Source organism: Pan troglodytes, chromosome 16 (genome assembly GCF_028858775.2).
Source record: "Pan troglodytes isolate AG18354 chromosome 16, NHGRI_mPanTro3-v2.0_pri, whole genome shotgun sequence".
Classification (NCBI taxonomy): domain Eukaryota; kingdom Metazoa; phylum Chordata; class Mammalia; order Primates; family Hominidae; genus Pan; species Pan troglodytes.
This window is the reverse complement of record NC_072414.2, coordinates 90,158,767-90,176,803: the sequence shown is the minus strand read 5'-3', so window position 1 is coordinate 90,176,803 and position 18,037 is coordinate 90,158,767.

Sequence of the window (18,037 nt, the reverse complement as noted above, 5' to 3'; positions counted from 1 at the left end):
GTATGCTTGTCTCTCCTACTGCCCCTTCCAACTCTTCCACCCCTTCTGCCTCTGCCACTCCTGAGGCAGCAAGATCAAATTCTCCTCTTCCTCCTTCTCCTCAGCCTATTCAACATGAAGATGGCGAGGATAAAGGCCTTTATGATGATCCTCTTCCACTTAATAGTACATAAATACAGTTTCTTCTGATTTTCTTAATAACATTTTCTTTTCTCTGGCTTACTTTATTGCAAGAATGCAGTATATAGTGCATATTGTTACCAGCAGCAAATTCATATGGGTTGACAGCAAACTCAATCCTTGCCTCCTCAGAGAAAGTAAATCAGCCAAGAGGCAGAAATGGGTTTAAGGCAGAGGGAGAGACTGAGGCAAATTTTAGAGCAAGAGCGAGACTTTATTAAAAAGTTTTAGAGCCGGAGCAAAAGAAAGCAAAGTACACTTGGAAGGGGGCCAAGCAAGCAACTTGAGCAATCCATGTGACCCGTTCAGCCCTTGACCTGGGATTTTATACATTGGCATGGTTCTGGGGTTTCATTTTCTCCTCCTTTAATCCTTCCCTTGGGGAGGGCTTTTGCTCAACTGCCACATGTGCAGTGCTGGTCAGCACTTGGGAGCGTGACCGCATGCATAGTGCATTTACTGAGGTTGTGCCCACGCTCTCTGGGGGTGATTTTCCTTTGTGGGTCAAATGCCTCTAGAGGAAGCTCATACATCCGCCATTTTGCTTCTTCCTGTGCATGCTTGAGCCTGCTGGCCCAACTCCTGAGATCTTATCAGGAGGCTACGGATCACCAGCTTTGGGTGTTTTCTATCTGTTGGGAGACTGTCTTCCTATACATTTTCAGAAAGGCAGTTTAACAACTGCCAAACCATCATCTGATAGTCACCTGGCATTCCTGGGGGGCCCTTTCTTGCTCTTCTCATGTCTGCCTAACTACCTACTCTAACAATATAACATAGAAAAGATGTCTTAATCAACTGTTTATATTATTCATTTATTTATTTTGAGACAGAGTCTCACTCTGTTGTCCAGGCTGGAGTGCAGTGGCCTGATCTCAGCTTACTGCTACCTCCACCTCCCTAGTTCAAGCGATTCCTGTGCTTCAGTCTCCCAAGTAGCTGGGATTACAGGTGTGTACCACCATGCCTGGCTAATTTTTTGTATTTTTAGTAGAGATGGGGTTTCACCATGTTGACCAGGCTAGTCTAGAACTGCTGGCCTCAAGTGATCTGCCCGCCTTGGCCTCCCAAGCTGCTGGGATTACAGGCATGAGCCACCGCGCCTGGCCGGTTTATGTTATTTATAAGGCTTCCAGTCAACAGTAGGCTATCAGTAGTTAACTTATCAGGGAGTCAAAAGTTATACATGGATTTTCGACTGCATGGAGGGTTTGTGTCTTCAATCTCTGTGTTGTTCAAGAGTAAACGGCATACCTTTGTATGTGTTAGTCCATTTGTACTGTGATAACAAAATACTTTATACTAGGTTATTTATAAACAAGAGAAATTTATTGCTCACGTTATTGGAAGTTGGGAAGTCCAGGATCAAGGTGTCAACAGATTTGATGTCTGGGAAGAGCTTTGTAGATGTTGGCTTGTTGCTGTGTCCTCACATGACAGAAGCAGCAAGGGAGTTTTCTCAAGCCTCTTTTATAAGAAAATTAATCCTATCATGAGAGTGGAACCCTCATGACTTACTCACTTCCCAAGGGCCTCACCTCTGAAAATTATCACTTAGGGTATTAGGTTCCAACATATGACTTTTTGGGGTGATACCAACATTCAACCCACAGCAACATGAGATCACATTTAAGAAGAAACCATCAATTTTTTAATTAAAAAATTCTAAAAATTCTAAAATTGATGTCCAATATTATATCAAAATCTTTGCAGCATTTAAGATGATCAAGATTTTTATAAATATAGTAATAATAGATATTTTAATGCATATTCAATTATTGTGTTATCTTTGAAGTGCTGATATGAAAACTTAGTCATATCATATTTTTTTATATGATGCTGGATTCTACTTGCTCATATTTTACTTAGAATTTTTGTACTTTCTTAAACTGTTGGTTGAACTTACCTGGAACTTACCTACTTATATAAACTCATTGTGTATATAAGTGTATGTCTCTCTCTTTTTTTTTTTGAGATGGAGTCTTGCTCTGTCGCCCAGGCTGGTCTGCAGTGGTGCGATCTCTGCTCACTGCAAGCTCTGCCTCCCAGGTTCACGCCATTCTCCTGCCTCAGCCTCCCAAGTAGCTGGGACTACAGGCGCCCACCACCATGCCTGGCTAATTTTTTGTATTTTTAGTAGAGACGGGATTTCACTGTGTTAGCCAGGATGGTCTCGATTTCCTGACCTCGTGATCCACCTGCCTTGGCCTCCCAAAGTGCTGGGATTACAGACGTGAGCCACCGCACCTGACTCCGAGTCTGTTTAATTTTTAAGAAACTGCCAAACTCTTTTCCAAAGTAGCTGTACCATTTTGCGTTCCCACCAGCAATGAATGATGAGAGTTTCTGTTGCTCCATATCCTCACCAGCATTTGGTGTTATCAGTGTTTTGGATTTTGGCCTTTCTGATAGATGTGTAGTAGTATCTCATTGTTTTAATTTGCAATTTCTTAATGACACAAGATGTTGAGAATTGTTCCCTATGCTTATTTGCCATCTGCCTATCTCATTTGGTGAAGTGCCTGTTTAAGTCTTTTGCCTATTTTAAAATTGAGTTGCTAGTTTTCTTATTGTTAAGTTTTAAGAGTTTAAAAAATATATTTTGGATAACAGTTTTTATAAGATATGTCCTTTGCAAATATTTTCTACCAGTCTTGGGAGGCTTGTCTTTTTATTTTCTTGACAGTGCCTTTTACAGAGTGAAAGTGTTTAATTTTAATTAAGTCCAGCTTATCAATTATTTCTTTCATGGATTGTGTCTTTGATGTTGTGTCTAAAAAGTCAAATCATACCCAAGGCCATCTAGAATTTCTCCCATGTTTTCTTCCTGCTTGGTTTTTTTTGTTTTTTTGTTTTTGTTTTTTTTTTTTACTCAAATAATTGACTATCTCTTCTTATTTTTTCTAAATACTCCACTAAATGATTTATGCTATAGAGTTCTTATTTTTTTCCATGGACTCCCCCATCCAGAGTTATCACTCTTCCTGTTTTAACATGAATGGTTGCTCTCTAACGCTGCTGGTTACTCAAATTCCTCCCTCCCTTCCTCTCTCCATCCCTTCCTCCCTCTCTTCCCCCTCCCTCCCTCCCTTTCTTTCTCCCTCTTCTCCACACACCAGGGATTGTTATGGGTGTGACACAGCAGTAAACAAAGCCAAAATCCCTGCCTTCATGGTTTTTGCATTCCAGAGGTTGGTGCCATAAAATAAACTAACTGAATGAATAGTAACATATCAATTGGTAATGAGAGCTAGGGAGAAAAATAGGGTGAAGATGATAAGGAGTGATGGAAGTAGACAAGGGGTCACTGTGATTTATAGGATGATCAATAGAGTCCTCCTTGATAAAGTGCATTGGAACAGAGATTAAAGGCAGTGAAGAAAACAATCACATGGATATCTGGGGAAAAACGTTTCTAGGCAGAACGAATTGAGGAAAATCTTTTTAGTTTAGAATTTTACACCCAGCCAAACTACCACTGAAATATAAGGATAAAATAAAGACCTTCTGGGATGTGCAAGGACACAGAATATCTAAGTATAATGACTGTTTCTTAGGAAATTACCATGAGGTGTGGCCTAGCAAAATTGAAGAGTACAAAGGCATTAAAGTAGGGATGCATTTGGAAGGTTCAAATATAAAAGGAGGCAGCATGGCTGGAGCTGAGCGAGTGCAAGAGAGAGCAGTAGGAGATGAGTCAGAGGTGCAAGGAGGTCATGCATGCAGGACATTGTAGACCGCTGGAGGGATGTTGGTCTGCACTCTTTGTGAGATGAGGCAGGAAAGGAGGGTTTTGCAGAAAGGACATATGTTTTCAAAGGATTTTTCTGGCCTTTCTGTAGAGAACTGATACAAGGGGGAGCCGGGGTACTAGGTCTCTTGTGTTAGATTTTGTTTTCTGCATCCCATCTACCTCAGTTTTTGGTTTACTCTTCAATTCTGCCAGGCATGTCTTTAATAGTATCCAAAGAAAGAATGCTTTGAAAGTAAACGCTCCATGTCTCTGTAGGCCTAAAAAGACCTTCATTCTCTCCTTACATGTGAAGAGTATTCCAACTGGTTATACACTTCTAACTTGAAAATTACTTTCCTTCAGAATTTTGTAAATCCTACTGTATTCTAAGAACTTGTACTGGGAAACTTGATGTATTTCTGATTTCTGATCTATTGCTTTCGACTTCTTTTTGTCTCTGGAAGGTTTTAGGATATTCTCTCTAATTTTCAAGTTCTATAATTTCATGATGATGTAGTATATGTGTGTGCACATGTGTCTTCCCATCTTAGTAGGCACTTTGTAGAGAGCCATATTTTTCAGTTGTGAGGAAATTTTCTTGTATTGTTTTTAAAATTTCCTCTCCTTAATTCTCTGTTCTCTCTATTTGTTAGATTTTGGACTCTATAGAATGACCTTTGATATTTTTTATTCTTTTTGTTACCCGTTTCAACTTTATGTCATTTTGTCCTATTTATTTCTTGGGACATTTTCTCAATACTGTCTACAAATTATCTACAAATTTTTTCTTTTATCTTTGCAATTAGACAAATAGATTTTTAAATTTCTATGAGCACTCTTCTATAAAATAGCATTGTGTGTTTGTTTTGTGAAACAAAGTGCATGTAGAGGAATAGTAAAAGAGGCTTCTTTCATTTGTTCCCTGTTCACTGCATGATCTCTTTCTTCTGGGTTCATTTCTCCTCTCATTTGTTTATTTTCTTTCTATTTTCATATTGAATGACTTGCTCCCATGTCTGATGGTACTTCCTTAATGCTGGTTGATTTCATGGAGGGCCTGACCTTTATTTGGGTGGTTTCCAAATGCCAGACTATGGTGGTCTTTTCTTTTCTTTTCTTTTCTATTCTTTTCTTTTCTTTTTTCTCTTCTCTTCTCTTCTCTTCTTTTCAGACAGAGTCTTGCTCTGACACCAGGTTGGAGTGCAGTGGCATGATCTCGGTTCACTGCAACCTCTGTGTCCCGGGTTCAAGCGACTCTCCTCTCTCAGCCTCCTGAGTAGCTGGGATTACAGGCGCACGTGACCACGCCTGGCTAATTTTTGTATTTTCAGAAGAGACGGGGTTTCACCATGTTGACCAGAATGGTCTCGATCTCTTGACCTCATGATCCGCCTGCCTTGGCCTCCCAAAGTGCTGGCATGAGTGTGAGACACCGCGCCTGGCCATATGGTGGCCTTTTCTTTGGTTTATTCCACTTCTCCGGGTGAATGCTCTAATCTCTCTCCTGGAGGAATGGATTCTTGGCTGCTGGCATTTGGTATCTAGGGTGTGAGACTGGAGGTAAGCATCATGATCACTCCATATTTGGTCCTTCAATTACATGTCCCCATCTTGAGTTCAGGTGTTGGATGTCTCTAACTCCTGCACCATTCTCTTTCAGTTTCTCCAGGATGAGGACTTCCATTTTCCTGCATGGGGGTGCACACCCGCTGCTGGCCTTCCGTGTGGGACTGGAGCTGGGGAGAGGGTGGCAGTAGGCGTTTCTGTGTGTTACTTTTAACTGCTATCTTCAACTGCATTCCTCTGACTCCAGCTTCCTGGATATTTTGATGGAGGCAGTGCAATTGGACTCTCTTCCTGTCAAGATGCCTCTTTGCAGACTCTTTGGGCTATTGCTTCCTCCAGTTTGTCAAATTAGTTACCACTGCTACATCTGCCTTCTGTTTCCTAAAAATATGTCAAACTCTTTTGCCCACTGATGTCTTTGCCGCCATTCTCTCACCTTGTGGGCTGCACAGTTCTCTCTTTTGCTATAATACGAGTGGGGCATAGGAAGAAAGGAGACAAACATTTACTTCATCTATCATCTTTTCATAATTAAAAACTCAAATCGGGTAAATTTAAAAGGAAGAAAAGTAATTCTACCGGCAGATCATTTTGCAGTGTAGTTGAATTAAATTCACTCTGTCACCTCCCTTAATGTGCCCCTTCCTGTGAAAAGTCCCCGTCATCCTCAAGAACTTTCAGGCATAGAAAACTAGAGGGAGCTTCTGTGAGAAAGCAGGAGTGAGGTCCTGAAAAAGCTTAAATAAGTGGCTGGCTCTGAGGGAGAGTGAGGTCATACTAGACCTCCGTGTACATCTTGTGACAAATTGTCCTGCTGCCCAGCCTCTAGCTCTTCAACATGCTGGAAAATTGGGAAGGTGGAACATGGGAGCTGAGGGCAAAGGCAGGACAAGGCCTAAGTGGCTTCTGCTGCATCTGAACTTGGTGAATCTGAGGTCCCAGAGAGCCCTCTGATTTACAGGCTGGGGCTCTTGGAGTAGGCAGCATTTACATGAAGACACCTGTGCTATAGCATTTCTTCAGTTTTAATCATGTGTATCAGCTTCAGAGCCCTGGTCCCTTCAAGAGGAGAAGGGCTGAGCGATAACTTTTGTGAGTTAATATCCTATGTCAAGCACCATGCTAGACACACAACAGGCATCATCTCATTCAATTTTCAGAGCAAACATGAAAGATAAGGCTCACTATCCCCATTTCACAGAAGAGGATATAGAAGCTCAAGAAATCAAGAAATTCAGAGCCAGAACCTGAATCCGGGATGCTTTGGCCTCTGCTTTGACCAAAACATGAGGTAGATTTAGGTCACTGGTATCATCAACAACTCCTGGGCCACACTTCAGTGCAGATATGTTTTGCTTGGCCCGTAAACTAGAGGCTCACACAATGTTCTAAAGATATTTAGAATTAGTTGGCAATGTTGGAGGATCAGGAGAGTTTACATAATCACCTGGAATTTCAGCTTTTCTTGAAGAGTCAGCAGACCTCACAGCATTGGGTCTGATGTGGTTTGGCTGTGTCCCCACTCAAGTCTCATCTTGAATTGTAGCTCCATAATACCCATGTGTTGTGGGAGGGACCTGGTGGGAGATAATTGAACCATGGGGGTAGGTTTTCCCATGCTGTTCTCATGATAGTGAATAAGCCTCATGAGATCTGATGGTTTTATAAAGGGCAGTCCACCTGCTCATGCCCTCTAGCTGGCTGCCACGTAAGACGTGACTTTGTTCCTCCTTTGCCTTCTGCCATTATTGTGAGACCTCCCCAGCCATGTGGAACTGTGAGTCCATTAAATTCTTTTTCTTTATGAATTACCCAGTCTTGGGTTTTTCTTCATAGCAGTATGAAAATGGACTAATGCAAGATCCATAAAGTCTGTGTGGTAACAATACCTTGGAGCTAGGTGAAAGTCACGTCCTCTGGAAGGGTAGGGATGTGTTCTGTGGCCTTCCATGTGGTCCCAAAATAATCCACGTAAGCATCTGGCCCCCAGATAGCATGACATTATTTTATGTAGATGCAGCCAAACTCTACAGATAACACAGCTATCTGGTTGCCAGTTTGTCACTGTCCCCGCCACTCCCTATGACTCTCCATCATAGGCCCTGATGTTGGTACTTGTTACTAAGCTTCTACTGTGCTTTTTTTTTTATAGCATTATCTATTGAACTGAATGAGTAATATTAAGTATCTAAATTATTGAATGAGCTTGATTTAGAAGGGGGAACTTATAGAGCAGTTTTATGAATTATAAGTATTCCCAATTCAACTCCCTTTCTGGGTTCATTTTGTCATTTTTTTTGTTCCTGGATGAATCTTGAGCTGGCACATCTTAGGTAATGAGAAGTTTACTCAGTCTAATAATAATGTCACTTCAACCTTCTTCCTCTCCCATCTTCCTCCATATCTGCCACCAGCCTGCAGCTGGGTGATGTGGCTGGTTGATTGGCTTATCTTACCTCTCCTTGCTGCATCTGCCCCCAGTGCTTGGCTGCTGCCTTCAATACCTCCAGGTCAAGAGTGTGACAAGGCACAGTTTAATGAGACTAGAAAGGTTGAAACTGGCTCAGGTTGGTGTCCTCTGGATTGAGTTAACCCTTTGTGGTTCCCATCTGAGATCTCTCCCTGCAATCCAGCTGCTTTTGACTCCCTTCAGCCTCTGGGCTTCCCTGGGGCCTGAGGACCCTCCAAATGGTACTATTGGGCAGTATTCATTTTTGGATGACTCTAGACAACCTTGCATTTGTGGGTTCCTCATCTGGTCTTCTGAGAAACCCGCATGTTTATTCTGCGTACTTTCTGCTTAACCAATTCCCTATATCAAATTCTCTCTGTTAGATATAACTGGTGGGGTTTCTGTTTCCCTGGCTGGACCTCAGACAGGCAGCTCTGGCATCTAACCATTTTCTCAGTGCTCCAAATGAGATGCTAATTACCTTCAAGAGTCATCAATTAACTTCTAACTGTGCTTAAAAAATTAATTTTTCACTTGAATTCTCTCTCTCACCCCATGTCCCTCTCTTCGCATCTCTTGTTTTCTCCCCCCTTTATTATGCTGAGAATGCAGTACATTTGCCACTGGCTAGCTCACGGTACCTATAGCAATGACCCTTTTAGTCAAAGTTGTTGGTGGAAAGAGGGAAAGAGTTATATATATATATGAATTCGGAATCATGGTTCACTTATAAATATTATTTCTACTTAGCAATGTTTGTTATTCAAGCAAAATAACCAAGGGAGGAAGGATTCATTTGGAAACCTGATTTATAGTAGACACAGGGCAGGTTAAATGATTGAACGGCTTCCTGACTTTGGATCTCTCCACTCAGAGTCTATTCTGTGAATATTTATTCTACTGACCTTTGGTGTAGGCCCAGCATTATTGTCCTTATGAGATGTGCTGAAAAAAATGTGGGAGTGCTTGAGAAAATGGTTTTATAATTCAAAGGACTAGAATTCTGAGGCTGACAAGACTTTGAAGGGTTTGGTTTATCTCCTTGCCTTCAGGCAAGTAAACTCCAAAATCAATTTAGATGAAAAAATATTCAGAGAATTTTCCCTATTGCTTTTATTAGTTTAATTTGTATGTTAAGAATTTCATCCAGAAAACCTTTCTTTGATCTTATTCTGAATTGATTTAGTGCTTCCTTCCCTCACTCATTAATTCAACACCTTCTTTTTGAGTCTTTACTACATGCCAGAGACTGTTTGCAAAGGAGACACGGTCTTGACATAGTCCCAAATGTTTGCACCAGGACAGATGAGTGGAATGGATGTTGCAGGAAGACAGAGCTCAGCTCAGTTAAGAAAGAGCTTTCCAAGAGTGAAACATGCCCAAGTTGGATTGGGCTCAAACACAGCCTTGGGTCACTTTGCCAGAAGTAGAAAGGATGGGAGCAGCTGCTGGAGGGATAGAATAGATGACCTTAAAGAGCCACTTCAACTTTAGGATCCTGTCTCTCATCTGAATTCTTCATTACAATGCTGGCTCTTTCTTTCCTTTGGCTTTTCAGGGAATTCATTCTTCTATTTTCTTGGGCTGATAGGAAGCCTGATCATGTGGCAATTGACTAGTAGTTAATTGGCAATTGCCTAGTAATTAATACCAGAGAAATGACTCATCCTCCTGATTTCACTTAGAAGGATGCTCCCTGATTCCCCTCTTTCCTCCATATCCCACCTCTGAGGTGGTGACCCTGGTTGCATTCTCTATCACATCAAACCCTTCCTTCATTGCACTGATCGCAAATGCAACTTTACTTTTATTTGTGTGATCTTTATATAATATGCGTCTATTTTATCACTCTATTCCACCTTCTAGCTCCTAACACACTGCCTGGCACATAGTAGGTACTTAATGTTACATGTTTATATGTATAAAATGTGCATATATCATATATATAATTTATATCATATATACACAGGTGTCTCATATATAATGTGTACATACGTAATACACATATCTATTCTGAAATGACTGAATGAATATCTTCAGTCATTGACTAGATTTGTATAAGGCAATAACAGCAGTGACAAGAAAACAATGACATTTTATTTTTTTAAGGAATGGACTCATGATTTTGGGGTCTGACAAGTACAAAATCTGTAGCATGCTGCAAATTCAGGTAAATACTGATCTTACAACAGTCTTGAGTCTGAATTCTGCAGGGCAGCCGTTGGAAACTCAGGCACGCTTTCCATGTTACAGTCTTGAGAATTTGTTCTTCCTCTGGAAACCTGTCTTTACTCTTGAGGTCTTCAGAACAGACCAGAGAATGGGCTCTGTAAAATAGTGAGGATGGAAAGAAGAAACCAATCTGCTGTGCACCTGTGTATAGAGCATCTGGCAGGTAAGAGTTACATTTCCTTTCTCACCTAAGAAAGACTCCAGGAAGCTGGATCCCTCTTTCTCAGTGCCAAGAGATTCTCCAGGCCTCCCTCTAAGGATAACCTTAAAATATCCAGGGGATTTTCAATTAGCAACACAGAGCTTTAAACACTGAACTAATCTTCCTTTGAGCTTGCACCTGTCCTTTGATGGACTTTGATGCAGGCGCCGGAGGTAAGAAGGGAGCACAATGCCATGGGGTGGGGGTGAAGGAGGAGCGTGGGACTCATGACTGCTCTTGTCAGGGGCTAAGCTGAGCCAGCCTGAAGGTGCACAAAGCCTGCTTGACAACTGTCCTCCACTCTCATCACCGTAAATTAGCTCCCTGTGGATAATGCTGCTTCCTATTATCTACAGATGCCAGGACGTTTTATTATTCCTACCTTCTGGGTCTTTCTGTCTGTCTTCACTAAGTGCAAGAGACAGGCATAGGATGCCCTTTGGGAGCCCTGACTCTATTTTTGTATGGTAGCCTGCATTGTGAGATGCACACATTAAATTTGTTCACAAGATGAAGAGAACCACCGCCAGAGTAAGAGGGCATGGTGTTAGGTCCTTGCCCCACTTTCTGCAGTGGGCTTTCAAGAGATGAGAAGGGCCTTCCCTGGGTCTTATGTGGTCCCATGGGTGGTAAACTGATTCTGTTTTTGTTGTTGTGTTTGTTTGTTTGTTTGAGATGGAGTCTCACTCTGTCGCCCAGGCTGGAGTGCAGTGGCGCGATCTCGGCTCACTGGAAGTTCCGCCTCCCAGGTTTACATCATTCTGCTGCCTCAGCCTCCCGAGTAGCTGGGACTACAGGCATCTGCCACCAAGCCCAGCTAATTTTTTTGTATTTTTAGTAGAGATGGGGTTTCACCGTGTTAGCCAGGATGGTCTCGATCTCCTGACCTCGTGATCTGCCCGCCTCGGCCTCACAAAGTGCTGGGATTACAGGCGTGAGCCACGGCACCCGGCCAACTGATTCTCTCTGGAAAGAGATCCTTGGTTATGTTTTCCTCTTTTCTCTAAAATGGGCAGTTGATTGTTCTTTCTGAGTCTCATCGTACCTTCTAAGAAGCTTCCCCAGGTTAATCCTGTGGTAATCTACCTCTTCCTCAACTACAGAGTTCAGATTGCTTTTCCTTTTCAGTCTGTGCCTTAGCTTTGTGTTCTCCGTTCCATGATGTATGATGTGTTCCATGAGATGGCCATGCCCATAGGTCCCTGACTTTTCCTCCTGCCGCTACCCCCGCTCTACCTGAAGCTCCAGCTCTTAGGAGTCACCTGCCTTGCTGGAACATTGCCTGCCCTCTCATTCTTACTTCCACCCTTAGTGGAGGCTGTTCCCTCCACGTGGAGTCCCCCACCTGCCTCCATAGGTCCCTGACTTTTCCTCCTGCCACTGCCCCCGCTCTACCTGAAGCTCCAGCTCTTAGGAGTCACCTGCCTTGCTGGAACATTGCCTGCCCTCTCATTCTTACTTCCATCCTTAGCGGAGGCTGTTCCCTCCACCTGGAGTCCCCCACCTGCCTCCTGGGCACACCTGTCTCCAAAGCACAACATCAGTGTTGCTTTCCCTGCAAAGTACTGCCAGTCCCCAGTATTAGCTCACAGTGTATTCCAGCTCTTGATTACCAGCTGCGAAGCTCTAGGCAAGTGATTTGCTGCTCCATAGCTCGGTTTTCTAGGGTACAAAATAAGTCTGATAATAATGCCTACTTCATGTGGTTGTTGTGAGTTGTAAGTGAGAAAATACATGAAACGGGCTTAGCACGATGTCTGATGCATACAAAGTGCTCAAAAAATAGTTAGACATTATCTCATACTGGCTATATCAGTTTAGCTATCTTTCTCCTCTCCAAATCCATGAGCACTGTGAGGACATGCTGGTTATTATTGCTGAGTAACAAACTACCCCCAATTTAGTAGCTTAAAACCACAATAATTATTAATTTTGCTCACAAAACCTGCAATTTGGTAAGAATTCATCTGGTTTGGGAAGAATTCATTCTGTTTGCTCCATGAAGCAATAGCTGAGTCTATTGCTTGGGTGTCCTTGTTGATCTCTGGGCCTAACCGCGGCTGGTTGTATTCTCCAAAAATGGCTGTAACCTGCTCTTCTTGCAATGTAATGTTGACACTCTTCCCAATAAGAGATGGGGTCTATATTCCTTCCCCTTGCATGTAGGTGGGCTCGTGATTATGGTGGGAGAGATGCTGTGTGACCTCTGAGGCTGGGACATAAATGGTGACACAGCTTACAAACTCGTCCTTTTGAGGTGCTTGCTCTCGGAATCCAGTCAGCATGGCCTGCTGTGAGGAAGCCCACGTAGCCCATGGATAGGCTCATGTGTGGAGGAAATAAGGCCCCTGGCCAACATCCCTGGCTGAGCTCCCAGCTGGCAGGCAGCTTTACCACTATGCCTGTGTGAGTGAGCTGTCCTGAAAGTGCATCCTTTCCAAAGCTGCCTCAGTTCTTGCTTCATGGAGCAGAGAAGAGACAACCCAGCTAAATCCTTCCCAAATTGCAGATTTGTGAGCAAAGTAAATAATTATCATGGTTTTAAGCTACTAAATTTTGGGGGTAGTTCGTTACCCAGCAATAATGAAAAGCATGTCCACTTTAGACCCTGAATTGGAAGATTTCCAGTTTCTATGGTCTGTATGTTTCTGTACCATTGCCCCCCTACCCCATTTCAAATGTTAAAATAATCACACCCAAGTGATGATATTTGGAGTTGGGGGCCTTTCGGAGGCAGTTAGATCATGAGGGTGGAATCTTCATAATGGGATTAGTGTTGTTATAAAAAGAGACACCAGAGATCGCCCTCTCTCTCCTTCCACCATGTGAGCACAGTGAGAAGGCAGCTGTCTGCAACCCAAGGAGAGAGACTTCACCAAAACCCAGCCATAATGATGTCTTGATCTTGGACTTTCCAGCCTCCAGAACTGTGAGAAATAGATGTCCACAGTTTATAAGCCATTCAGTCTATGGTGTTTTGTTATAGCAGCCCGGATGGACTAAAATACCAACCATAGTGCATTAAGTGAACGTACCAAGGAATTCAAATGCCAAAGTCAGTGTCAGGAGAGGTCAGAAAGAGGCACATCACCAAGAAGGAAGTTGGAGTAGAGGTGAGCTGGAAGGGCTGGGAGTGTCTGATGGGCTCGGGGGAGGGAGGAGGGCATCCTGGTAGTGAGGGGAGAATGAGTCTGGGGGCAGCAGGGGTGGCAGAGGCAGATGAGGCTGGGTGTCTGGGAGAAAGCTGAGCATGCAGGAGGCATCCTTCAGCATCAGGATAAAGGCTGAATTAGATTCATTTTAGATCCCAGCATCCATTGTAGATTCCAGAACAAGAGAGTGACTTGGTGTGCAGGTATTCTGGAATGATTTGTGGGGGCACAGTTTCCAGGGTAGATTGGGGTGGGCAAGAGGCCGGGGAGGGTGATGGGAAGTTTCAGCAGGATCCATGAGGCGGGATTGTTGTTGGTCAGGAGACCTCTCCCCTGTGAGGTCTCTCTCATCAGTGCTCCATGGGCACTGCCCAGGACCCCCTGATGTCCCTTGTTCTACCTGCTAGGCTGCCTATGTATCTTCTAATGGCACTGCCTCTTTGTTAGTGAGGTGATGTGTAGACCCTGATGACAGCTTAGGTTTGAATCTTGGCTCCAGCTCTTATTTGCCTGTGTATTCTTGGGGAAGTTAACTAACCTCTTTACCTCAGTTTCCTCATTTGTGAAATGAGAATAATAATGATACTTTGTGAGATAATTAGTTCACTATACAAAGAGGAAATAATCAGTGATGTTCACATTATTATTATTATTAGAGATGGAATTTTGCTCTGTCACCAGGCTGGAGTGCAGTGGCACCATCTCAGCTCACTGCAACCTCCACCTCCTGGGTTCAAGCGATTCTCCTGCCTCAGCCTCCTTAGTAGCTGGGACTACAGGCGCATGCCACCACACCCAGCTAACTTTTGTATTTTTAGTAGAGATGGGGTTTCACCATGTTGGCCAGGATGGTCTTGCTCTCTTGACCTCGTGATCTGCCCACCTTGACCTCCCAAAGTGCTGGAATTACAAGCATGAGTCACTGTGCCCGGCCATGTTCACATTATTTTATGGCATGTCTTCTACATGTTTCCATAGCTGGACTTTGGCATTAGGTATGTACTCATCTTTTGTTTAGTACTCTGGGGCTTCTCAAATACCCATCCATCACCAGCTTACAGTATATCCCTTAGATGGGTTGCTTGAAGAGATGTCTGAGCTCATCCAGTATACGTGCATTTAATCAAATTTTAGGGTATTTCACTATTTCCACATTATGTTGTTCTTCACTTCCAAATAGTTGGCAAAGTTCATGCACTCTGCATTCACGAAATTGAACAAAATCATTTTCCTTTAGGAGAATTCAAGGCAAGCAGATAATCACAGCATCCTAAGTGGCTTTTGACCATGGGGAGAAGGCCAGAAAGACGACATTCCCCAGAAATGGAGCTCAGTTGGGGCTGACATGAGTCCTACTGAAGATAGCTAAAATCTGGAGCCTGTAGTTAGGAAGGGGTTTGAAACAGATCATATCAGCAAGAATTCCTCTCTCACCTTCTCTCTCTTTCTCTGTTGTTCTCAATTCGCATATCCATCCACCCACCTCCCACCCATCCACCCATCCATCCATCTATCCATCCATCCATCCATCCATCCATCCACCATCCATCCATCCATCCATCCATCCATCCATCCATCCATCACCCATCCATCCTCCATCCATCCACTATCCATCAATCCATCCATCCATCCATCCATCCACCCAGCCACCATCCATCCATCCACCCATCCATCCATCTGCCATCCATCCATCTTTCTTGCATGCTGCCAGATCTTTTTCATCTAAAAAGCCAGCTAGAATTGATATATTTGTTAACTCGATTGGTTACTCAGTTGAATTGACCAAACTGATGACCTATTTTAGTTATATAGACCCAGCTAAAATATTAACGCATCATTCTGATTTTAAAAAATCAGTGGAGTCTTTATTTGTGTGTGTGTGTGTGTGTGTGTGTATATATATATATATATATATATATATATATATATATATTTATTTTTTGAGACAGGGTCTCACTCTGTCACCCAGGCTGGAGTGCAGTGGCATGATCTCGGCTCACTGCAACCTCCACCTCCCAGGTTCATTCCTGCCTCAGCCTCCTGAGTAGCTGGGATTACAGATACTTGCTACCATGCCCGGTTAATTTTTTGTATTTTTTAAGTAGAGACGGGGTTTCACCATGTTGGCCAGGCTGGTCTCGAACTCCTGACCTTGAGTGATCCACCTGTCTTGGCCTCCCAAAGTGTGGATTACAGGTGTGAGCCACCACGCCCAGCCAGTATTCAGCTGTGTTTTTGATATGTGATTCATTCTTAATATTTACTATTGTGAATAGGTACTTGTTATAAATGAGGGTGGAGCTTATATGTATATTCAAAGCTCCAGTGGGTTGATGATAACTCCCCTATAGTCTTGTGTTCCTGTAGGCATTCATGATGGATGCTTTTTCTCAAGGCCAGAAGGACAAAATCTTCCTTGGTGTTGATTGGAGCCATAAAATGAAACACATGGGAAAAGCACATTGCTTCCATTACAATCTTTCCTATATTGGATATAGAATCCTCTTATTTCATAAGGCCTTCAAGCACTGACTTTTTAAAAAAAGAATCTTTTCTCTTTCATTTATGGATGGTGCCTCGGGCATCCACTATGTGTTGGGTGCTTAATAAATAATAATAACAGTTATTATTATGGAGCAGAAATCTGCTGATCCTTTCACATGAATGGAACCTTGAGACCCCGTTTCTATTATGTAGGAGGGTGTATTTGTTTTAACACCACATTACTGTAGATTTTTATTTCAATGCATCAGCATTCCATTTATCCACATGCTTCGAAATTTGTGGTTATTACTGTGTCTGTTTTTCTGTCTCCTCTATATGGAAAAGCTTCAAATTCTTTTCTTTCTAAGTTTCAAGAGTTAATATAACAGCATAAAATGCATAATATATTTATGCCTCAGTAAATAATGTAGGAAGTGAAAGAACCTCTGCATGTGATTGGACTCATTTTGTCTGTATTTTTCTCACATGAAGAATTTCTGATCAGTTTCTTCCTTATGACTTTGGGAAATAGTAGAAAATGTGATTAAAAGCATACATAATCTGAGCTATGTTCCCAGAACTGTTTTTATTTAGTGTTGCTGTATTTAGGTGATGAGATGTTTATGCCACAGCAATGGACTTTTCAAGTCACCCTATATTCAGTAAATATATTGCATTTAAACCTCTTATAGATTTTTGTTTTTTTGTTTGTTTTTGCTTTAAATATTTTACAAAGTATTTTGGATGAAAAGATTTCCCAATAAGGGTGATACATTTTCCACCACTTCATGAAATGAATATGACGTCATGTTTTCTTCATGACTCAAAGTTGTCGTGAACCTGAGTTGTAGGGCATTGCAATTTCTTCCGGCATTATCCAGATGTTCTCACACGAAACATCTCCAGGCTGCTTTCCTGAACATCTTTGTCAGTTCTGTCAGCCCCTGCATTATCATTTTTTTTTTTCTGTCTGCTGCTCTTTCTGCCTCCAGTGTTCCCTTCCCTCTTACCCTATACTTTTTTTTTTTTTTTTTTTTGAGATGGAGTCTCCCTCTGTCACCCAGGTTGGAGTGCAGTGGTGCGATCTTGGCTCACTGCAACCTCTGCCTACTGGGTTCAAGTGATTCACCTGCCTCAGCCTCCTGAGTAGCTGGAATTACAGGTGTGTGTCACCATGCCCAGCTATTTTTTGTATTTTTAGTAGAGGCAGGGTTTCATTATGTTGGCCCAGCTGGTCTCGACCTCCTGACCTCAAATGACCCACCCACCTCGGCCTCCCAAAGTCCTGGGATTACAGGTGTGAGCCACCGCATCTGGCCCCTCTTACCCTATACTTATAACGTGAACTTTGAGTTGGAGAAATACATAATTGACACTGTTGTTATTGTATGTTACATGAGAATCTGTAAGCCAGGAGAAAGGTGTGTTATATTGTATGACTCCTCTGGGCACCCAAATGGGATTTATAAGATTATTTCAGTGGGAAGAATGCATTTTCATGGAAGAAAACTTCTAAGGAATTTATTTGGAATAAACTTTTTCAACAAAACCATTGCAAGGGGTGGAGAATGGCTTTTGCACTGTATTTTCATCTCCTGGAGTCCCGGGACCGCCTGCTTTTCTTAGGACCTTGTGTTGTGCACCTGGCACCTAGCCTCTGTTGGGAAAAGTGGCACAGGAAAATAGCTAATCATAAACACTTGGGATTTATGTTGCACTTTATCATTTGTAAGCCCTTTCATAAACAATATTTCATCAAATCTTCACTAAAATCTTGTGAAGGGGCTTGTCCTATTCCAATTTTACAGAAGAGTAAACTTAGGCCACATCCACGCCTCTTGTGAAGAGACGAGTGTTATCAGTCGCAGGCCCAGTTCTCAGCCATCCTATTGTCTACAGAGAGCAAAGAGGTCCCCCCAGACCCCTCCTGATTTGTTAACACAGGTCTCATTGTGTGGATATCCAAGCATGTTTATTAAGGGTACCTTGAACAAAAGTCCAGCCCTTTGCCCTTTCCTGGGATTTTCCTGAGCCTT